The following is a 23594-nucleotide window of genomic DNA, read 5'->3' as shown; positions in this document are numbered from 1 at the left end:
AATTTGCCTCTTGGTTGAAGGTGTACATTCTTAAACAGTTTGTGATTTTCCCACTCTGCACTATGTTCCATTTCACAAAAACGACACATTGCTTAAAAGACACTCGCCTGAACAGGGACTTGAACCCTGGTCCCTCAGATTAAAGTTCTGATGTTTTACCGACTCCAGGCTTTTCTGTAGTCTGTCGCAAACCTACAGAAAGTTCGTAATACTAAAAACAAGTCAATTAAAATGGTGACAACTACTGTGCAATTACTAAAGTAGGAAAATCTCTCTATCACTAAAAGTATGATCTGAAAAGCTTGACATTTAGTGTCTATTGATGAAATACATTTAATTTGCCTCTTGGTTGAAGGTGTACATTCTTAAACAGTTTGTGAATTCTCACTCTGCACTATGTTCCATTTCACAAAATGACACATTGCTTAAAAGACACTCGCCCGAACAGGGACTTGAACCCAGGACCCTCAGATTAAAAGTCTGATGCTCCACCGACTGAGTTATCCAGGCACTTCTGTGATAGGTTGCAAAAATGCAGAAAGTTCGTAATACAAAAAACAAGTTATTTCAAATGATGACAACTACTAGTTACTGTGCAATTACTAAAGTTGGAAAATCTCTCTATCACTAAAAGTATGAACTGAAAAGCTTGACATTTAGTGTCTCTTGATGAAATACATTTAATTTGTCTCTTGGTTGAAGGTGTACATTCTTAAACAGTTTGTGATTTTCCCACTCTGCACTATGATCCATTTCACAAAAATGACACATTGCTTAAAAGACACTCGCCCGAACAGGGACTTGAAACCTGGACCCTCAGATTAAAGTTCTGATGTTTTACCGACTCCAGGCTCTTCTGGAGTCTGTCGCAAACCTATAGAAAGTTCGTAAAACTAAAACCAAGTAAATTCAAATGGTGACAACTACTGTGCAATTACTAAAGTAGGAAAATCTCTCTATCACTAAAAGTATGATCTGAATAGCTTGACATTTAGTGTCTAATGATGAAATACATTTAATTTGCCTCTTGGTTGAAGGTGTACATTCTTAAACAGTTTGTGATTTTCCCCCTCTGCACTATGTTCCATTTCACAAAAATGACACATTGCTTAAAAGACACTCGCCCGAACAGGGACTTGAAACCTGGACCCTCAGATTAAAGTTCTGATGTTTTACCGACTCCAGGCTCTTCTGGAGTCAGTCGCAAACCTACAGAAAGTTCGTAATACTAAAAACAAGTAAATTCAAATGGTGACAACTACTGTGCAATTACTAAAGTAGGAAAATCTCTCTATCACTAAAAGTATGATCTGAATAGCTTGACATTTAGTGTCTATTGATGAAATACATTTAATTTGCCTCTTGGTTGAAGGTGTAGATTCTTAAACAGTTTGTGATTTTCCCACTCTGCACTATGTTCCATTTCACAAAAACGACACATTGCTTAAAAGACACTCGCCTGAACAGGGACTTGAACCCGGGTCCCTCAGATTAAAGTTCTGATGTTTTACCGACTCCAGGCTTTTCTGTAGTCTGTCGCAAACCTACAGAACGTTCGTAATACTAAAAACAAGTCAATTAAAATGGTGACAACTACTGTGCAATTACTAAAGTAGGAAAATCTCTCTATCACTAAAAGTATGATCTGAAAAGCTTGACATTTAGTGTCTATTGATGAAATACATTTAATTTGCCTCTTGGTTGAAGGTGTAGATTCTTAAACAGTTTGTGATTTTCCCACTCTGCACTATGTTCCATTTCACAAAATGACACATTGCTTAAAAGACACTCGCCCGAACAGGGACTTGAACCCAGGACCCTCAGATTAAAGTTCTGATGTTTTACCGACTCCAGGCTTTTCTGTAGTCTGTCGCAAACCTACAGAAAGTTCGTAATACTAAAAACAAGTCAATTAAAATGGTGACAACTACTGTGCAATTACTAAAGTAGGAAAATCTCTCTATCACTAAAAGTATGATCTGAAAAGCTTGACATTTAGTGTCTATTGATGAAATACATTTAATTTGCCTCTTGGTTGAAGGTGTAGATTCTTAAACAGTTTGTGATTTTCTCACTCTGCACTATGTTCCATTTCACAAAATGACACATTGCTTAAAAGACACTCGCCCAAACAGGGACTTGAACCCAGGACCCTCAGATTAAAAGTCTGATGCTCTACCGACTGAGCTATCCAGGCACTTCTGTGATAGGTTGCAAAAATGCAGAAAGTTCGTAATACAAAAAACAAGTTATTTCAAATGATGACAACTACTAGTTACTGTGCAATTACTAAAGTTGGAAAATCTCTCTATCACTAAAAGTATGAACTGAAAAGCTTGACATTTAGTGTCTCTTGATGAAATACATTTAATTTGTCTCTTGGTTGAAGGTGTACATTCTTAAACAGTTTGTGATTTTCCCACTCTGCACTATGATCCATTTCACAAAAATGACACATTGCTTAAAAGACACTCGCCCGAACAGGGACTTGAAACCTGGACCCTCAGATTAAAGTTCTGATGTTTTACCGACTCCAGGCTCTTCTGGAGTCTGTCGCAAACCTATAGAAAGTTCGTAAAACTAAAACCAAGTAAATTCAAATGGTGACAACTACTGTGCAATTACTAAAGTAGGAAAATCTCTCTATCACTAAAAGTATGATCTGAATAGCTTGACATTTAGTGTCTAATGATGAATTACATTTAATTTGCCTCTTGGTTGAAGGTGTACATTCTTAAACAGTTTGTGATTTTCCCACTCTGCACTATGTTCCATTTCACAAAAATGACACATTGCTTAAAAGACACTCGCCCGAACAGGGACTTGAAACCTGGACCCTCAGATTAAAGTTCTGATGTTTTACCGACTCCAGGCTATTCTGGAGTCTGTTGCAAACCTACAGAAACGTCGTTATACTAAAAACAAGTAAATTCAAATGGTGACAACTACTGTGCAATTACTAAAGTAGGAAAATCTCTCTATCACTAAAAGTATGATCTGAATAGCTTGACATTTAGTGTCTATTGATGAAATACATTTAATTTGCCTCTTGGTTGAAGGTGTACATTCTTAAACAGTTTGTGATTTTCCCACTCTGCACTATGTTCCATTTCACAAAATAACACATTGCTTAAAAGACACTCGCCTGAACAGGGACATGAACCCTGGACCATCAGATTTAAAGTCTGATGCTCTACCGACTGAGCTATCCAGACTCTTCTGTAATAAGTCGCAAAAATGCAGAAAGTTCGTAATACAAAAAACAAGTCATTTCAAATGATGACAACTACTAGTTACTGTGCAATTACTAAAGTTGGAAAATCTCTCTATCACTAAAAGTATGAACTGAAAAGCTTGACATTTAGTGTATCTTGATGAAATACATTTAATTTGCCTCTTGGTTGAAGGTGTACATTCTTAAACAGTTTGTGATTTTCCCACTCTGCACTATGATCCATTTCACAAAAATGACACATTGCTTAAAAGACACTTGCCCGAACAGGGACTTGAAACCTGGACCCTCAGATTAAAGTTCTGATGTTTTACCGACTCCAGCCTCTTCTGGAGTCAGTCGCAAACCTACAGAAAGTTCGTAATACTAAAAACAAGTAAATTCAAATGGTGACAACTACTGTGCAATTACTAAAGAAGGAAAATCTCTCTATCACTAAAAGTATGATCTGAATAGCTTGACATTTAGTGTCTATTGATGAAATACATTTAATTTGCCTCTTGGTTGAAGGTGTAGATTCTTAAACAGTTTGTGATTTTCCCTCTCTGCACTATGTTCCATTTCACAAAAACTACACATTGCTTAAAAGACACTCACCCGAACAGGGACTTGGACCCTGGACCCTCAGATTAAAGTTCTGATGTTTTACCGACTCCAGGCTATTCTGGAGTCTGTCGCAAACCTACAGAAACTTCGTAATACAAAAAACAAGTCATTTCAAATGATGACAACTACTAGTTACTGTGCAATTACTAAAGTAGGAAAATCTCTCTATCACTAAAAGTATGAACTGAAAAGCTTGACATTTAGTGTCTATTGATGAAATACATTTAATTTGCCTCTTGGTTGAAGGTGTACATTCTTAAACAGTTTGTGATTTTCCCACTCTGCACTATGTTCAATTTCACAAAAACGACACATTGCTTAAAAGACACTCGCCTGAACAGGGACTTGAACCCTGGACCCTCAGATTAAAGTTCTGATGTTTTACCGACTCCAGGCACTTCTGGAGTCTGTCGCAAACCTATAGAAAGTTCGTAATATTAAAAACAAGTAAATTCAAATGGTGACAACTACTGTGCAATTACTAAAGTAGGAAAATCTCTCTATCACTAAAAGTATGAACTGAAAAGCTTGACATTTAGTGTCTCTTGATGAAATACATTTAATTTGCCTCTTGGTTGAAGGTGTACATTCTTAAACAGTTTGTGATTTTCCCACTCTGCACTATGTTCCATTTCACAAAAATGACACATTGCTTAAAAGACACTCGCCCGAACAGGGACTTGAAACCTGGACCCTCAGATTAAAGTTCTGATGTTTTACCGACTCCAGGCTCTTCTGGAGTCAGTCGCAAACCTACAGAAAGTTCGTAATACTAAAAACAAGTAAATTCAAATGGTGACAACTACTGTGCAATTACTAAAGTAGGAAAATCTCTCTATCACTAAAAGTATGATCTGAATAGCTTGACATTTAGTGTCTATTGATGAAATACATTTAATTTGCCTCTTGGTTGAAGGTGTAGACTCTTAAACAGTTTGTGATTTTCCCACTCTGCACTATGTTCCATTTCACAAAAATGACACATTGCTTAAAAGACACTCGCCCGAACAGGGACTTGAAACCTGGACCCTCAGATTAAAGTTCTGATGTTTTACCGACTCCAGGCTCTTCTGGAGTCATTCGCAAACCTACAGAAAGTTCGTAATACTAAAAACAAGTAAATTCAAATGGTGACAACTACTGTGCAATTACTAAAGTAGGAATATCTCTCTATCACTAAAAGTATGATCTGAATAGCTTGACATTTAGTGTCTATTGATGAAATACATTTAATTTGCCTCTTGGTTGAAGGTGTAGATTCTTAAACAGATTGTGATTTTCCCACTCTGCACTATGTTCCATTTCACAAAAATGACACATTGCTTAAAAGACACTCGCCTGAACAGTGACTTGAACCCTGGTCCCTCAGATTAAAGTTCTGATGTTTTACCGACTCCAGGCTTTTCTGTAGTCTGTCGCAAACCTACAGAAAGTTCGTAATACTAAAAACAAGTCAATTAAAATGGTGACAACTACTGTGCAATTACTAAAGTAGGAAAATCTCTCTATCACTAAAAGTATGATCTGAAAAGCTTGACATTTAGTGTCTATTGATGAAATACATTTAATTTGCCTCTTGGTTGAAGGTGTAGATTCTTAAACAGTTTGTGATTTTCCCACTCTGCACTATGTTCCATTTCACAAAATGACACATTGCTTAAAAGACACTCGCCCAAACAGGGACTTGAACCCAGGACCCTCAGATTAAAAGTCTGATGCTCTACCGACTGAGCTATCCAGGCACTTCTGTGATAGGTTGCAAAAATGCAGAAAGTTCGTAATACAAAAAACAAGTTATTTCAAATGATGACAACTACTAGTTACTGTGCAATTACTAAAGTTGGAAAATCTCTCTATCACTAAAAGTATGAACTGAAAAGCTTGACATTTAGTGTCTCTTGATGAAATACATTTAATTTGTCTCTTGGTTGAAGGTGTACATTCTTAAACAGTTTGTGATTTTCCCACTCTGCACTATGATCCATTTCACAAAAACTACACATTGCTTAAAAGACACTCACCCGAACAGGGACTTGAACCCTGGACCCTCAGATTAAAGTTCTGATGTTTTACCGACTCCAGGCTATTCTGGAGTCTGTCGCAAACCTACAGAAACTTCGTTATACTAAAAACAAGTAAATTCAAATGGTGACAACTACTGTGCAATTACTAAAGTAGGAAAATCTCTCTATCACTAAAAGTATGATCTGAATAGCTTGACATTTAGTGTCTATTGATGAAATACATTTAATTTGCCTCTTGGTTGAAGGTGTACATTCTTAAACAGTTTGTGATTTTCCCACTCTGCACTATGTTCCATTTCACAAAATGACACATTGCTTAAAAGACACTCATCCGAACAGGGACTTGAACCCTGGACCCTCAGTTTAAAAGAATGATGCTCTACCGACTGAGCTTTCCAGGCTCTTCTGTGAGAGGTCGCAAAAATGCAGAAAGTTCGTAATACTAAAAACAAGTAAATTCAAATGGTGACAACTACTGTGCAATTACTAAAGTAGGAAAATCTCTCTATCACTAAAAGTATGATCTGAATAGCTTGACATTTAGTGTCTATTGATGAAATACATTTAATTTGCCTCTTGGTTGAAGGTGTAGATTCTTAAACAGTTTGTGATTTTCCCACTCTGCACTATGTTCCATTTCACAAAAACGACACATTGCTTAAAAGACACTCGCCTGAACAGGGACTTGAACCCGGGTCCCTCAGATTAAAGTTCTGATGTTTTACCGACTCCAGGCTTTTCTGTAGTCTGTCGCAAACCTACAGAAAGTTCGTAATACTAAAAACAAGTCAATTAAAATGGTGACAACTACTGTGCAATTACTAAAGTAGGAAAATCTCTCTATCACTAAAAGTATGATCTGAAAAGCTTGACATTTAGTGTCTATTGATGAAATACATTTAATTTGCCTCTTGGTTGAAGGTGTAGATTCTTAAACAGTTTGTGATTTTCCCACTCTGCACTATGTTCCATTTCACAAAATGACACATTGCTTAAAAGACACTCGCCCGAACAGGGACTTGAACCCAGGACCCTCAGATTAAAGTTCTGATGTTTTACCGACTCCAGGCTTTTCTGTAGTCTGTCGCAAACCTACAGAAAGTTCGTAATACTAAAAACAAGTCAATTAAAATGGTGACAACTACTGTGCAATTACTAAAGTAGGAAAATCTCTCTATCACTAAAAGTATGATCTGAAAAGCTTGACATTTAGTGTCTATTGATGAAATACATTTAATTTGCCTCTTGGTTGAAGGTGTAGATTCTTAAACAGTTTGTGATTTTCTCACTCTGCACTATGTTCCATTTCACAAAATGACACATTGCTTAAAAGACACTCGCCCAAACAGGGACTTGAACCCAGGACCCTCAGATTAAAAGTCTGATGCTCTACCGACTGAGCTATCCAGGCACTTCTGTGATAGGTTGCAAAAATGCAGAAAGTTCGTAATACAAAAAACAAGTTATTTCAAATGATGACAACTACTAGTTACTGTGCAATTACTAAAGTTGGAAAATCTCTCTATCACTAAAAGTATGAACTGAAAAGCTTGACATTTAGTGTCTCTTGATGAAATACATTTAATTTGTCTCTTGGTTGAAGGTGTACATTCTTAAACAGTTTGTGATTTTCCCACTCTGCACTATGATCCATTTCACAAAAATGACACATTGCTTAAAAGACACTCGCCCGAACAGGGACTTGAAACCTGGACCCTCAGATTAAAGTTCTGATGTTTTACCGACTCCAGGCTCTTCTGGAGTCTGTCGCAAACCTATAGAAAGTTCGTAAAACTAAAACCAAGTAAATTCAAATGGTGACAACTACTGTGCAATTACTAAAGTAGGAAAATCTCTCTATCACTAAAAGTATGATCTGAATAGCTTGACATTTAGTGTCTAATGATGAATTACATTTAATTTGCCTCTTGGTTGAAGGTGTACATTCTTAAACAGTTTGTGATTTTCCCACTCTGCACTATGTTCCATTTCACAAAAATGACACATTGCTTAAAAGACACTCGCCCGAACAGGGACTTGAAACCTGGACCCTCAGATTAAAGTTCTGATGTTTTACCGACTCCAGGCTATTCTGGAGTCTGTCGCAAACCTACAGAAACGTCGTTATACTAAAAACAAGTAAATTCAAATGGTGACAACTACTGTGCAATTACTAAAGTAGGAAAATCTCTCTATCACTAAAAGTATGATCTGAATAGCTTGACATTTAGTGTCTATTGATGAAATACATTTAATTTGCCTCTTGGTTGAAGGTGTACATTCTTAAACAGTTTGTGATTTTCCCACTCTGCACTATGTTCCATTTCACAAAATAACACATTGCTTAAAAGACACTCGCCTGAACAGGGACATGAACCCTGGACCATCAGATTTAAAGTCTGATGCTCTACCGACTGAGCTATCCAGACTCTTCTGTAATAGGTCGCAAAAATGCAGAAAGTTCGTAATACAAAAAACAAGTCATTTCAAATGATGACAACTACTAGTTACTGTGCAATTACTAAAGTTGGAAAATCTCTCTATCACTAAAAGTATGAACTGAAAAGCTTGACATTTAGTGTATCTTGATGAAATACATTTAATTTGCCTCTTGGTTGAAGGTGTACATTCTTAAACAGTTTGTGATTTTCCCACTCTGCACTATGATCCATTTCACAAAAATGACACATTGCTTAAAAGACACTTGCCCGAACAGGGACTTGAAACCTGGACCCTCAGATTAAAGTTCTGATGTTTTACCGACTCCAGCCTCTTCTGGAGTCAGTCGCAAACCTACAGAAAGTTCGTAATACTAAAAACAAGTAAATTCAAATGGTGACAACTACTGTGCAATTACTAAAGAAGGAAAATCTCTCTATCACTAAAAGTATGATCTGAATAGCTTGACATTTAGTGTCTATTGATGAAATACATTTAATTTGCCTCTTGGTTGAAGGTGTAGATTCTTAAACAGTTTGTGATTTTCCCTCTCTGCACTATGTTCCATTTCACAAAAACTACACATTGCTTAAAAGACACTCACCCGAACAGGGACTTGGACCCTGGACCCTCAGATTAAAGTTCTGATGTTTTACCGACTCCAGGCTATTCTGGAGTCTGTCGCAAACCTACAGAAACTTCGTAATACAAAAAACAAGTCATTTCAAATGATGACAACTACTAGTTACTGTGCAATTACTAAAGTAGGAAAATCTCTCTATCACTAAAAGTATGAACTGAAAAGCTTGACATTTAGTGTCTATTGATGAAATACATTTAATTTGCCTCTTGGTTGAAGGTGTACATTCTTAAACAGTTTGTGATTTTCCCACTCTGCACTATGTTCAATTTCACAAAAACGACACATTGCTTAAAAGACACTCGCCTGAACAGGGACTTGAACCCTGGACCCTCAGATTAAAGTTCTGATGTTTTACCGACTCCAGGCACTTCTGGAGTCTGTCGCAAACCTATAGAAAGTTCGTAATATTAAAAACAAGTAAATTCAAATGGTGACAACTACTGTGCAATTACTAAAGTAGGAAAATCTCTCTATCACTAAAAGTATGAACTGAAAAGCTTGACATTTAGTGTCTCTTGATGAAATACATTTAATTTGCCTCTTGGTTGAAGGTGTACATTCTTAAACAGTTTGTGATTTTCCCACTCTGCACTATGTTCCATTTCACAAAAATGACACATTGCTTAAAAGACACTCGCCCGAACAGGGACTTGAAACCTGGACCCTCAGATTAAAGTTCTGATGTTTTACCGACTCCAGGCTCTTCTGGAGTCAGTCGCAAACCTACAGAAAGTTCGTAATACTAAAAACAAGTAAATTCAAATGGTGACAACTACTGTGCAATTACTAAAGTAGGAAAATCTCTCTATCACTAAAAGTATGATCTGAATAGCTTGACATTTAGTGTCTATTGATGAAATACATTTAATTTGCCTCTTGGTTGAAGGTGTAGACTCTTAAACAGTTTGTGATTTTCCCACTCTGCACTATGTTCCATTTCACAAAAATGACACATTGCTTAAAAGACACTCGCCCGAACAGGGACTTGAAACCTGGACCCTCAGATTAAAGTTCTGATGTTTTACCGACTCCAGGCTCTTCTGGAGTCATTCGCAAACCTACAGAAAGTTCGTAATACTAAAAACAAGTAAATTCAAATGGTGACAACTACTGTGCAATTACTAAAGTAGGAATATCTCTCTATCACTAAAAGTATGATCTGAATAGCTTGACATTTAGTGTCTATTGATGAAATACATTTAATTTGCCTCTTGGTTGAAGGTGTAGATTCTTAAACAGATTGTGATTTTCCCACTCTGCACTATGTTCCATTTCACAAAAATGACACATTGCTTAAAAGACACTCGCCTGAACAGTGACTTGAACCCTGGTCCCTCAGATTAAAGTTCTGATGTTTTACCGACTCCAGGCTTTTCTGTAGTCTGTCGCAAACCTACAGAAAGTTCGTAATACTAAAAACAAGTCAATTAAAATGGTGACAACTACTGTGCAATTACTAAAGTAGGAAAATCTCTCTATCACTAAAAGTATGATCTGAAAAGCTTGACATTTAGTGTCTATTGATGAAATACATTTAATTTGCCTCTTGGTTGAAGGTGTAGATTCTTAAACAGTTTGTGATTTTCCCACTCTGCACTATGTTCCATTTCACAAAATGACACATTGCTTAAAAGACACTCGCCCAAACAGGGACTTGAACCCAGGACCCTCAGATTAAAAGTCTGATGCTCTACCGACTGAGCTATCCAGGCACTTCTGTGATAGGTTGCAAAAATGCAGAAAGTTCGTAATACAAAAAACAAGTTATTTCAAATGATGACAACTACTAGTTACTGTGCAATTACTAAAGTTGGAAAATCTCTCTATCACTAAAAGTATGAACTGAAAAGCTTGACATTTAGTGTCTCTTGATGAAATACATTTAATTTGTCTCTTGGTTGAAGGTGTACATTCTTAAACAGTTTGTGATTTTCCCACTCTGCACTATGATCCATTTCACAAAAACTACACATTGCTTAAAAGACACTCACCCGAACAGGGACTTGAACCCTGGACCCTCAGATTAAAGTTCTGATGTTTTACCGACTCCAGGCTATTCTGGAGTCTGTCGCAAACCTACAGAAACTTCGTTATACTAAAAACAAGTAAATTCAAATGGTGACAACTACTGTGCAATTACTAAAGTAGGAAAATCTCTCTATCACTAAAAGTATGATCTGAATAGCTTGACATTTAGTGTCTATTGATGAAATACATTTAATTTGCCTCTTGGTTGAAGGTGTACATTCTTAAACAGTTTGTGATTTTCCCACTCTGCACTATGTTCCATTTCACAAAATGACACATTGCTTAAAAGACACTCATCCGAACAGGGACTTGAACCCTGGACCCTCAGTTTAAAAGAATGATGCTCTACCGACTGAGCTTTCCAGGCTCTTCTGTGAGAGGTCGCAAAAATGCAGAAAGTTCGTAATACTAAAAACAAGTAAATTCAAATGGTGACAACTACTGTGCAATTACTAAAGTAGGAAAATCTCTCTATCACTAAAAGTATGATCTGAATAGCTTGACATTTATTGTCTATTGATGAAATACATTTAATTTGCCTCTTGGTTGAAGGTGTACATTCTTAAACAGTTTGTGATTTTCCCACTCTGCACTATGTTCCATTTCACAAAAATGATACATTGCTTAAAAGACACTCGCCCGTATAGGGACTTGAAACCTGGACCCTCAGATTAAATTTCTGATGTTTTACCGACTCCAGGCTCTTCTGGAGTCAGTCGCAAACCTACAGAAAGTTCGTAATACTCAAAACAAGTAAATTCAAATGGTGACAACTACTGTGCAATTACTAAAGTAGGAAAATCTCTCTATCACTAAAAGTATGATATGAATAGCTTGACATTTAGTGTCTATTGATGAAATACATTTAATTTGCCTCTTGGTTGAAGGTGTAGATTCTTAAACAGTTTGTGATTTTCCCACTCTGCACTATGTTCCATTTCACAAAAACGACTCATTGCTTAAAAGACACTCGCCTGAACAGGGACTTGAACCCCGGACCCTCAGATTAAAGTTCTGATGTTTTACCGACTCCAGGCTTTTCTGTAGTCTGTCGCAAACGTACAGAAAGTTCGTAATACTAAAAACAAGTCAATTCAAATGGTGACAACTACTGTGCAATTACTAAAGTAGGAAAATCTCTCTATCACTAAAAGTATGATCTGAAAAGCTCGACATTTAGTGTCTATTGATGAAATACATTTAATTTGCCTCTTGATTCTTAAACAGTTTGTGATTTTCCCACTCTGCACTATGTTCCATTTCACAAAATGACACATTGCTTAAAAGACACTCGCCCGAACAGGGACTTGAACCCAGGACCCTCAGATTAAAAGTCTGATGCTCTACCGACTGAGCTATCCAGGCACTTCTGTGATAGGTCGCAAAAATGCAGAAAGTTCGTAATACAAAAAACAAGTTATTTCAAATGATGACAACTACTAGTTACTGTGCAATTACTAAAGTTGGAAAATCTCTCTATCACTAAAAGTATGAACTGAAAAGCTTGACATTTAGTGTCTCTTGATGAAATACATTTAATTTGTCTCTTGGTTGAAGGTGTACATTCTTAAACAGTTTGTGATTTTCCCACTCTGCACTATGATCCATTTCACAAAAACTACACATTGCTTAAAAGACACTCACCCGAACAGGGACTTGAACCCTGGACCCTCAGATTAAAGTTCTGATGTTTTACCGACTCCAGGCTATTCTGGAGTCTGTCGCAAACCTACAGAAACTTCGTTATACTAAAAACAAGTAAATTCAAATGGTGACAACTACTGTGCAATTACTAAAGTAGGAAAATCTCTCTATCACTAAAAGTATGATCTGAATAGCTTGACATTTAGTGTCTATTGATGAAATACATTTAATTTGCCTCTTGGTTGAAGGTGTACATTCTTAAACAGTTTGTGATTTTCCCACTCTGCACTATGTTCCATTTCACAAAATGACACATTGCTTAAAAGACACTCATCCGAACAGGGACTTGAACCCTGGACCCTCAGTTTAAAAGAATGATGCTCTACCGACTGAGCTTTCCAGGCTCTTCTGTGAGAGGTCGCAAAAATGCAGAAAGTTCGTAATACTAAAAACAAGTAAATTCAAATGGTGACAACTACTGTGCAATTACTAAAGTAGGAAAATCTCTCTATCACTAAAAGTATGATCTGAATAGCTTGACATTTATTGTCTATTGATGAAATACATTTAATTTGCCTCTTGGTTGAAGGTGTACATTCTTAAACAGTTTGTGATTTTCCCACTCTGCACTATGTTCCATTTCACAAAAATGATACATTGCTTAAAAGACACTCGCCCGTATAGGGACTTGAAACCTGGACCCTCAGATTAAATTTCTGATGTTTTACCGACTCCAGGCTCTTCTGGAGTCAGTCGCAAACCTACAGAAAGTTCGTAATACTCAAAACAAGTAAATTCAAATGGTGACAACTACTGTGCAATTACTAAAGTAGGAAAATCTCTCTATCACTAAAAGTATGATATGAATAGCTTGACATTTAGTGTCTATTGATGAAATACATTTAATTTGCCTCTTGGTTGAAGGTGTAGATTCTTAAACAGTTTGTGATTTTCCCACTCTGCACTATGTTCCATTTCACAAAAACGACTCATTGCTTAAAAGACACTCGCCTGAACAGGGACTTGAACCCCGGACCCTCAGATTAAAGTTCTGATGTTTTACCGACTCCAGGCTTTTCTGTAGTCTGTCGCAAACGTACAGAAAGTTCGTAATACTAAAAACAAGTCAATTCAAATGGTGACAACTACTGTGCAATTACTAAAGTAGGAAAATCTCTCTATCACTAAAAGTATGATCTGAAAAGCTCGACATTTAGTGTCTATTGATGAAATACATTTAATTTGCCTCTTGATTCTTAAACAGTTTGTGATTTTCCCACTCTGCACTATGTTCCATTTCACAAAATGACACATTGCTTAAAAGACACTCGCCCGAACAGGGACTTGAACCCAGGACCCTCAGATTAAAAGTCTGATGCTCTACCGACTGAGCTATCCAGGCACTTCTGTGATAGGTCGCAAAAATGCAGAAAGTTCGTAATACAAAAAACAAGTTATTTCAAATGATGACAACTACTAGTTACTGTGCAATTACTAAAGTTGGAAAATCTCTCTATCACTAAAAGTATGAACTGAAAAGCTTGACATTTAGTGTCTCTTGATGAAATACATTTAATTTGTCTCTTGGTTGAAGGTGTACATTCTTAAACAGTTTGTGATTTTCCCACTCTGCACTATGATCCATTTCACAAAAATGACACATTGCTTAAAAGACACTCACCCGAACAGGGACTTGAAACCTGGACCCTCAGATTAAAGTTCTGATGTTTTACCGACTCCAGGCTCTTCTGGAGTCAGTCGTAAACCTACAGAAAGTTCGTAATACTAAAAATAAGTAAATTCAAATGGTGAAAACTACTGTGCAATTACTAAAGTAGGAAAATCTCTCTATCACTAAAAGTATGATCTGAATAGCTTGACATTTAGTGTCTATTGATGAAATACATTTAATTTGCCTCTTGGTTTAAGGTGTAGATTCTTAAACAGTTTGTGATTTTCCCTCTCTGCACTATGTTCCATTTCACAAAAACTACACATTGCTTAAAAGACACTCACCCGAACAGGGACTTGGACCCTGGACCCTCAGATTAAAGTTCTGATGTTTTACCGACTCCAGGCTATTCTGGAGTCTGTCGCAAACCTACAGAAACTTCGTTATACTAAAAACAAGTAAATTCAAATGGTGACAACTACTGTGCAATTACTAAAGTAGGAAAATCTCTCTATCACTAAAAGTATGATCTGAATAGCTTGACATTTAGTGTCTATTGATGAAATACATTTAATTTGCCTCTTGGTTGAAGGTGTACATTCTTAAACAGTTTGTGATTTTCCCACTCTGCACTATGTTCCATTTCACAAAAACGACACATTGCTTAAAAGACACTCGCCTGAACAGGGACTTGAACCCTGGTCCCTCAGATTAAAGTTCTGATGTTTTACCGACTCCAGGCTTTTCTGTAGTCTGTCGCAAACCTACAGAAAGTTCGTAATACTAAAAACAAGTCAATTAAAATGGTGACAACTACTGTGCAATTACTAAAGTAGGAAAATCTCTCTATCACTAAAAGTATGATCTGAAAAGCTTGACATTTAGTGTCTAATGATGAATTACATTTAATTTGCCTCTTGGTTGAAGGTGTACATTCTTAAACAGTTTGTGATTTTCCCACTCTGCACTATGTTCCATTTCACAAAAATGACACATTGCTTAAAAGACACTCGCCCGAACAGGGACTTGAAACCTGGACCCTCAGATTAAAGTTCTGATGTTTTACCGACTCCAGGCTCTTCTGGAGTCAGTCGCAAACCTACAGAAAGTTTGTAATACTAAAAACAAGTAAATTCAAATGGTGACAACTACTGTGCAATTACTAAAGTAGGAAAATCTCTCTATCACTAAAAGTATGATCTGAATAGCTTGACATTTAGTGTCTATTGATGAAATACATTTGATTTGCCTCTTGGTTGAAGGTGTAGATTCTTAAACAGTTTGTGATTTTCCCACTCTGCACTATGTTCCATTTCACAAAAACGACACATTGCTTAAAAGACACTCGCCTGAACAGGGACTTGAACCCTGGTCCCTCAGATTAAAGTTCTGATGTTTTACCGACTCCAGGCTTTTCTGTAGTCTGTCGCAAACCTACAGAAAGTTCGTAATACTAAAAACAAGTCAATTAAAATGGTGACAACTACTGTGCAATTACTAAAGTAGGAAAATCTCTCTATCACTAAAAGTATGATCTGAAAAGCTTGACATTTAGTGTCTATTGATGAAATACATTTAATTTGCCTCTTGGTTGAAGGTGTAGATTCTTAAACAGTTTGTGATTTTCCCACTCTGCACTATGTTCCATTTCACAAAATGACACATTGCTTAAAAGACACTCGCCCGAACAGGGACTTGAACCCAGGACCCTCAGATTAAAAGTCTGATGCTCTACCGACTGAGCTATCCAGGCACTTCTGTGATAGGTTGCATAAATGCAGAAAGTTCGTAATACAAAAAACAAGTTATTTCAAATGATGACAACTACTAGTTACTGTGCAATTACTAAAGTTGGAAAATCTCTCTATCACTAAAAGTATGAACTGAAAAGCTTGACATTTAGTGTCTCTTGATGAAATACATTTAATTTGTCTCTTGGTTGAAGGTGTACATTCTTAAACAGTTTGTGATTTTCCCACTCTGCACTATGATCCATTTCACAAAAATGACATATTGCTTAAAAGACACTCGCCCGAACAGGGACTTGAAACCTGGACCCTCAGATTAAAGTTCTGATGTTTTACCGACTCCAGGCTCTTCTGGAGTCTGTCGCAAACCTATAGTAAGTTCGTAAAACTAAAACCAAGTAAATTCAAATGGTGACAACTACTGTGCAATTACTAAAGTAGGAAAATCTCTCTATCACTAAAAGTATGATCTGAATAGCTTGACATTTAGTGTCTATTGATGAAATACATTTAATTTGCCTCTTGGTTGAAGGTGTAGATTCTTAAACAGTTTGTGATTTTCCCTCTCTGCACTATGTTCCATTTCACAAAAACTACACATTGCTTAAAAGACACTCACCCGAACAGGGACTTGAACCCTGGACCCTCAGATTAAAGTTCTGATGTTTTACCGACTCCAGGCTATTCTGGAGTCTGTTGCAAACCTACAGAAACGTCGTTATACTAAAAACAAGTAAATTCAAATGGTGACAACTACTGTGCAATTACTAAAGTAGGAAAATCTCTCTATCACTAAAAGTATGATCTGAATAGCTTGACATTTAGTGTCTATTGATGAAATACATTTAATTTGCCTCTTGGTTGAAGGTGTACATTCTTAAACAGTTTGTGATTTTCCCACTCTGCACTATGTTCCATTTCACAAAATAACACATTGCTTAAAAGACACTCGCCTGAACAGGGACATGAACCCTGGACCATCAGATTTAAAGTCTGATGCTCTACCGACTGAGCTATCCAGACTCTTCTGTAATAGGTCGCAAAAATGCAGAAAGTTCGTAATACAAAAAACAAGTCATTTCAAATGATGACAACTACTAGTTACTGTGCAATTACTAAAGTTGGAAAATCTCTCTATCACTAAAAGTATGAACTGAAAAGCTTGACATTTAGTGTATCTTGATGAAATACATTTAATTTGCCTCTTGGTTGAAGGTGTACATTCTTAAACAGTTTGTGATTTTCCCACTCTGCACTATGATCCATTTCACAAAAATGACACATTGCTTAAAAGACACTTGCCCGAACAGGGACTTGAAACCTGGACCCTCAGATTAAAGTTCTGATGTTTTACCGACTCCAGCCTCTTCTGGAGTCAGTCGCAAACCTACAGAAAGTTCGTAATACTAAAAACAAGTAAATTCAAATGGTGACAACTACTGTGCAATTACTAAAGAAGGAAAATCTCTCTATCACTAAAAGTATGATCTGAATAGCTTGACATTTAGTGTCTATTGATGAAATACATTTAATTTGCCTCTTGGTTGAAGGTGTAGATTCTTAAACAGTTTGTGATTTTCCCTCTCTGCACTATGTTCCATTTCACAAAAACTACACATTGCTTAAAAGACACTCACCCGAACAGGGACTTGGACCCTGGACCCTCAGATTAAAGTTCTGATGTTTTACCGACTCCAGGCTATTCTGGAGTCTGTCGCAAACCTACAGAAACTTCGTAATACAAAAAACAAGTCATTTCAAATGATGACAACTACTAGTTACTGTGCAATTACTAAAGTAGGAAAATCTCTCTATCACTAAAAGTATGAACTGAAAAGCTTGACATTTAGTGTCTATTGATGAAATACATTTAATTTGCCTCTTGGTTGAAGGTGTACATTCTTAAACAGTTTGTGATTTTCCCACTCTGCACTATGTTCAATTTCACAAAAACGACACATTGCTTAAAAGACACTCGCCTGAACAGGGACTTGAACCCTGGACCCTCAGATTAAAGTTCTGATGTTTTACCGACTCCAGGCACTTCTGGAGTCTGTCGCAAACCTATAGAAAGTTCGTAATATTAAAAACAAGTAAATTCAAATGGTGACAACTACTGTGCAATTACTAAAGTAGGAAAATCTCTCTATCACTAAAAGTATGAACTGAAAAGCTTGACATTTAGTGTCTCTTGATGAAATACATTTAATTTGCCTCTTGGTTGAAGGTGTACATTCTTAAACAGTTTGTGATTTTCCCACTCTGCACTATGTTCCATTTCACAAAAATGACACATTGCTTAAAAGACACTCGCCCGAACAGGGACTTGAAACCTGGACCCTCAGATTAAAGTTCTGATGTTTTACCGACTCCAGGCTCTTCTGGAGTCAGTCGCAAACCTACAGAAAGTTCGTAATACTAAAAACAAGTAAATTCAAATGGTGACAACTACTGTGCAATTACTAAAGTAGGAAAATCTCTCTATCACTAAAAGTATGATCTGAATAGCTTGACATTTAGTGTCTATTGATGAAATACATTTAATTTGCCTCTTGGTTGAAGGTGTAGACTCTTAAACAGTTTGTGATTTTCCCACTCTGCACTATGTTCCATTTCACAAAAATGACACATTGCTTAAAAGACACTCGCCCGAACAGGGACTTGAAACCTGGACCCTCAGATTAAAGTTCTGATGTTTTACCGACTCCAGGCTCTTCTGGAGTCATTCGCAAACCTACAGAAAGTTCGTAATACTAAAAACAAGTAAATTCAAATGGTGACAACTACTGTGCAATTACTAAAGTAGGAAAATCTCTCTATCACTAAAAGTATGATCTGAATAGCTTGACATTTAGTGTCTATTGATGAAATACATTTAATTTGCCTCTTGGTTGAAGGTGTAGATTCTTAAACAGATTGTGATTTTCCCACTCTGCACTATGTTCCATTTCACAAAAACGACACATTGCTTAAAAGACACTCGCCTGAACAGGGACTTGAACCCTGGTCCCTCAGATTAAAGTTCTGATGTTTTACCGACTCCAGGCTTTTCTGTAGTCTGTCGCAAACCTACAGAAAGTTCGTAATACTAAAAACAAGTCAATTAAAATGGTGACAACTACTGTGCAATTACTAAAGTAGGAAAATCTCTCTATCACTAAAAGTATGCTCTTAAAAGCTTGACATTTAGTGTCTATTGATGAAATACATTTAATTTGCCTCTTGGTTGAAGGTGTAGATTCTTAAACAGTTTGTGATTTTCCCACTCTGCACTATGTTCCATTTCACAAAATGACACATTGCTTAAAAGACACTCGCCCAAACAGGGACTTGAACCCAGGACCCTCAGATTAAAAGTCTGATGCTCTACCGACTGAGCTATCCAGGCACTTCTGTGATAGGTTGCAAAAATGCAGAAAGTTCGTAATACAAAAAACAAGTTATTTCAAATGATGACAACTACTAGTTACTGTGCAATTACTAAAGTTGGAAAATCTCTCTATCACTAAAAGTATGAACTGAAAAGCTTGACATTTAGTGTCTCTTGATGAAATACATTTAATTTGTCTCTTGGTTGAAGGTGTACATTCTTAAACAGTTTGTGATTTTCCCACTCTGCACTATGATCCATTTCACAAAAACTACACATTGCTTAAAAGACACTCACCCGAACAGGGACTTGAACCCTGGACCCTCAGATTAAAGTTCTGATGTTTTACCGACTCCAGGCTATTCTGGAGTCTGTCGCAAACCTACAGAAACTTCGTTATACTAAAAACAAGTAAATTCAAATGGTGACAACTACTGTGCAATTACTAAAGTAGGAAAATCTCTCTATCACTAAAAGTATGATCTGAATAGCTTGACATTTAGTGTCTATTGATGAAATACATTTAATTTGCCTCTTGGTTGAAGGTGTACATTCTTAAACAGTTTGTGATTTTCCCACTCTGCACTATGTTCCATTTCACAAAATGACACATTGCTTAAAAGACACTCGCCTGAACAGGGACATGAACCCTGGACCATCAGATTTAAAGTCTGATGCTCAACCGACTGAGCTATCCAGACTCTTCTGTAATAGGTCGCAAAAATGCAGAAAGTTCGTAATACAAAAAACAAGTCATTTCAAATGATGACAACTACTAGTTACTGTGCAATTACTAAAGTTGGAAAATCTCTCTATCACTAAAAGTATGAACTGAAAAGCTTGACATTTAGTGTATCTTGATGAAATACATTTAATTTGCCTCTTGGTTGAAGGTGTACATTCTTAAACAGTTTGTGATTTTCCCACTCTGCACTATGATCCATTTCACAAAAACTACACATTGCTTAAAAGACACTCACCCGAACAGGGACTTGAACCCTGGACCCTCAGATTAAAGTTCTGATGTTTTACCGACACCAGGCTATTCTGGAGTCTGTCGCAAACCTACAGAAACTTCGTTATACTAAAAACAAGTAAATTCAAATGGTGACAACTACTGTGCAATTACTAAAGAAGGAAAATCTCTCTATCACTAAAAGTATGATCTGAATAGCTTGACATTTAGTGTCTATTGATGAAATACATTTAATTTGCCTCTTGGTTGAAGGTGTAGATTCTTAAACAGTTTGTGATTTTCCCTCTCTGCACTATGTTCCATTTCACAAAAACTACACATTGCTTAAAAGACACTCACCCGAACAGGGACTTGGACCCTGGACCCTCAGATTAAAGTTCTGATGTTTTACCGACTCCAGGCTATTCTGGAGTCTGTCGCAAACCTACAGAAACTTCGTAATACAAAAAACAAGTAATTTCAAATGATGACAACTACTAGTTACTGTGCAATTACTAAAGTAGGAAAATCTCTCTATCACTAAAAGTATGAACTGAAAAGCTTGACATTTAGTGTCTCTTGATGAAATACATTTAATTTGCCTCTTGGTTGAAGGTGTACATTCTTAAACAGTTTGTGATTTTCCCACTCTGCACTATGTTCAATTTCACAAAAACGACACATTGCTTAAAAGACACTCGCCTGAACAGGGACTTGAACCCTGGACCCTCAGATTAAAGTTCTGATGTTTTACCGACTCCAGGCACTTCTGGAGTCTGTCGCAAACCTATAGAAAGTTCGTAATACTAAAAACAAGTAAATTCAAATGGTGACAACTACTGTGCAATTACTAAAGTAGGAAAATCTCTCTATCACTAAAAGTATGAACTGAAAAGCTTGACATTTAGTGTCTCTTGATGAAATACATTTAATTTGCCTCTTGGTTGAAGGTGTACATTCTTAAACAGTTTGTGATTTTCCCACTCTGCACTATGTTCCATTTCACAAAAATGACACATTGCTTAAAAGACACTCGCCCGAACAGGGACTTGAAACCTGGACCCTCAGATTAAAGTTCTGATGTTTTACCGACTCCAGGCTCTTCTGGAGTCAGTCGCAAACCTACAGAAAGTTCGTAATACTAAAAACAAGTAAATTCAAATGGTGACAACTACTGTGCAATTACTAAAGTAGGAAAATCTCTCTATCACTAAAAGTATGATCTGAATAGCTTGACATTTAGTGTCTATTGATGAAATACATTTAATTTGCCTCTTGGTTGAAGGTGTAGATTCTTAAACAGATTGTGATTTTCCCACTCTGCACTATGTTCCATTTCACAAAAACGACACATTGCTTAAAAGACACTCGCCTGAACAGTGACTTGAACCCTGGTCCCTCAGATTAAAGTTCTGATGTTTTACCGACTCCAGGCTTTTCTGTAGTCTGTTGCAAACCTACAGAAAGTTCATAATACTAAAAACAAGTCAATTAAAATGGTGACAACTACTGTGCAATTACTAAAGTAGGAAAATCTCTCTATCACTAAAAGTATGATCTGAAAAGCTTGACATTTAGTGTCTATTGATGAAATACATTTAATTTGCCTCTTGGTTGAAGGTGTAGATTCTTAAACAGTTTGTGATTTTCCCACTCTGCACTATGTTCCATTTCACAAAATGACACATTGCTTAAAAGACACTCGCCCAAACAGGGACTTGAACCCAGGACCCTCAGATTAAAAGTCTGATGCTCTACCAACTGAGCTATCCAGGCACTTCTGTGATAGGTTGCAAAAATGCAGAAAGTTCGTAATACAAAAAACAAGTTATTTCAAATGATGACAACTACTAGTTACTGTGCAATTACTAAAGTTGGAAAATCTCTCTATCACTAAAAGTATGAACTGAAAAGCTTGACATTTAGTGTATCTTGATGAAATACATTTAATTTGCCTCTTGGTTGAAGGTGTACATTCTTAAACAGTTTGTGATATTCCCACTCTGCACTATGATCCATTTCACAAAAACTACACATTGCTTAAAAGACACTTGCCCGAACAGGGACTTGAACCCTGGACCCTCAGATTAAAGTTCTGATGTTTTACCGACACCAGGCTATTCTGGAGTCTGTCGCAAACCTACAAAAACTTCGTTATACTAAAAACAAGTAAATTCAAATGGTGACAACTACTGTGCAATTACTAAAGTAGGAAAATCTCTCTATCACTAAAAGTATGATCTGAATAGCTTGACATTTAGTGTCTATTGATGAAATACATTTAATTTGCCTCTTGGTTGAAGGTGTACATTCTTAAACAGTTTGTGATTTTCCCACTCTGCACTATGTTCCATTTCACAAAATGACACATTGCTTAAAAGACACTCGCCTGAACAGGGACATGAACCCTGGACCATCAGATTTAAAGTCTGATGCTCTACCGACTGAGCTACCCAGACTCTTCTGTAATAGGTCGCAAAAATGCAGAAAGTTCGTAATACAAAAAACAAGTCATTTCAAATGATGACAACTACTAGTTACTGTGCAATTACTAAAGGTGGAAAATCTCTCTATCACTAAAAGTATGAACTGAAAAGCTTGACATTTAGTGTATCTTGATGAAATACATTTAATTTGCCTCTTGGTTGAAGGTGTACATTCTTAAACAGTTTGTGATTTTCCCACTCTGCACTATGATCCATTTCACAAAAATGACACATTGCTTAAAAGACACTTGCCCGAACAGGGACTTGAAACCTGGACCCTCAGATTAAAGTTCTGATGTTTTACCGACTCCAGCCTCTTCTGGAGTCAGTCGCAAACCTACAGAAAGTTCGTAATACTAAAAACAAGTAAATTCAAATGGTGACAACTACTGTGCAATTACTAAAGAAGGAAAATCTCTCTATCACTAAAAGTATGATCTGAATAGCTTGACATTTAGTGTCTATTGATGAAATACATTTAATTTGCCTCTTGGTTGAAGGTGTAGATTCTTAAACAGTTTGTGATTTTCCCTCTCTGCACTATGTTCCATTTCACAAAAACTACACATTGCTTAAAAGACACTCACCCGAACAGGGACTTGAACCCTGGACCCTCAGATTAAAGTTCTGATGTTTTACCGACTCCAGGCTATTCTGGAGTCTGTCGCAAACCTACAGAAACTTCGTAATACAAAAAACAAGTCATTTCAAATGATGACAACTACTAGTTACTGTGCAATTACTAAA

At 36.7% G+C, this 23594-nt stretch overlaps 9 non-coding genes across 9 annotated transcripts; all 9 read right to left on the bottom strand.

Moving 5' to 3' along the window:
• Positions 1-2124: 2124 nt before the first annotated feature.
• On the bottom strand, positions 2125-2197 carry TRNAK-UUU (transfer RNA lysine (anticodon UUU)). Its single transcript has one exon. It is a non-coding gene; the product is annotated as a tRNA-Lys (tRNA).
• Positions 2198-5507: 3310 nt separating this feature from the next.
• TRNAK-UUU (transfer RNA lysine (anticodon UUU)) lies at positions 5508-5580 on the bottom strand. Its single transcript has one exon. It is a non-coding gene; the product is annotated as a tRNA-Lys (tRNA).
• A 1620-nt stretch (positions 5581-7200) lies between these two features.
• On the bottom strand, positions 7201-7273 carry TRNAK-UUU (transfer RNA lysine (anticodon UUU)). The gene has a single exon. It is a non-coding gene; the product is annotated as a tRNA-Lys (tRNA).
• A 3310-nt stretch (positions 7274-10583) lies between these two features.
• Positions 10584-10656, bottom strand: TRNAK-UUU (transfer RNA lysine (anticodon UUU)). The gene has a single exon. It is a non-coding gene; the product is annotated as a tRNA-Lys (tRNA).
• Positions 10657-12264: 1608 nt separating this feature from the next.
• Positions 12265-12337, bottom strand: TRNAK-UUU (transfer RNA lysine (anticodon UUU)). Its single transcript has one exon. It is a non-coding gene; the product is annotated as a tRNA-Lys (tRNA).
• Positions 12338-13945: 1608 nt separating this feature from the next.
• TRNAK-UUU (transfer RNA lysine (anticodon UUU)) lies at positions 13946-14018 on the bottom strand. The gene has a single exon. It is a non-coding gene; the product is annotated as a tRNA-Lys (tRNA).
• A 1950-nt stretch (positions 14019-15968) lies between these two features.
• On the bottom strand, positions 15969-16041 carry TRNAK-UUU (transfer RNA lysine (anticodon UUU)). Its single transcript has one exon. It is a non-coding gene; the product is annotated as a tRNA-Lys (tRNA).
• A 3310-nt stretch (positions 16042-19351) lies between these two features.
• TRNAK-UUU (transfer RNA lysine (anticodon UUU)) lies at positions 19352-19424 on the bottom strand. Its single transcript has one exon. It is a non-coding gene; the product is annotated as a tRNA-Lys (tRNA).
• A 2640-nt stretch (positions 19425-22064) lies between these two features.
• Positions 22065-22137, bottom strand: TRNAK-UUU (transfer RNA lysine (anticodon UUU)). Its single transcript has one exon. It is a non-coding gene; the product is annotated as a tRNA-Lys (tRNA).
• Positions 22138-23594: the final 1457 nt, after the last annotated feature.

Source organism: Taudactylus pleione, unplaced genomic scaffold (genome assembly GCF_031769625.1).
Source record: "Taudactylus pleione unplaced genomic scaffold, aTauple2 ptg000454l, whole genome shotgun sequence".
Lineage (NCBI taxonomy): Eukaryota > Metazoa > Chordata > Amphibia > Anura > Myobatrachidae > Taudactylus > Taudactylus pleione.
Note: the sequence above shows the minus strand (reverse complement) of the source record. Positions and strands in the feature narration are given on the sequence as shown.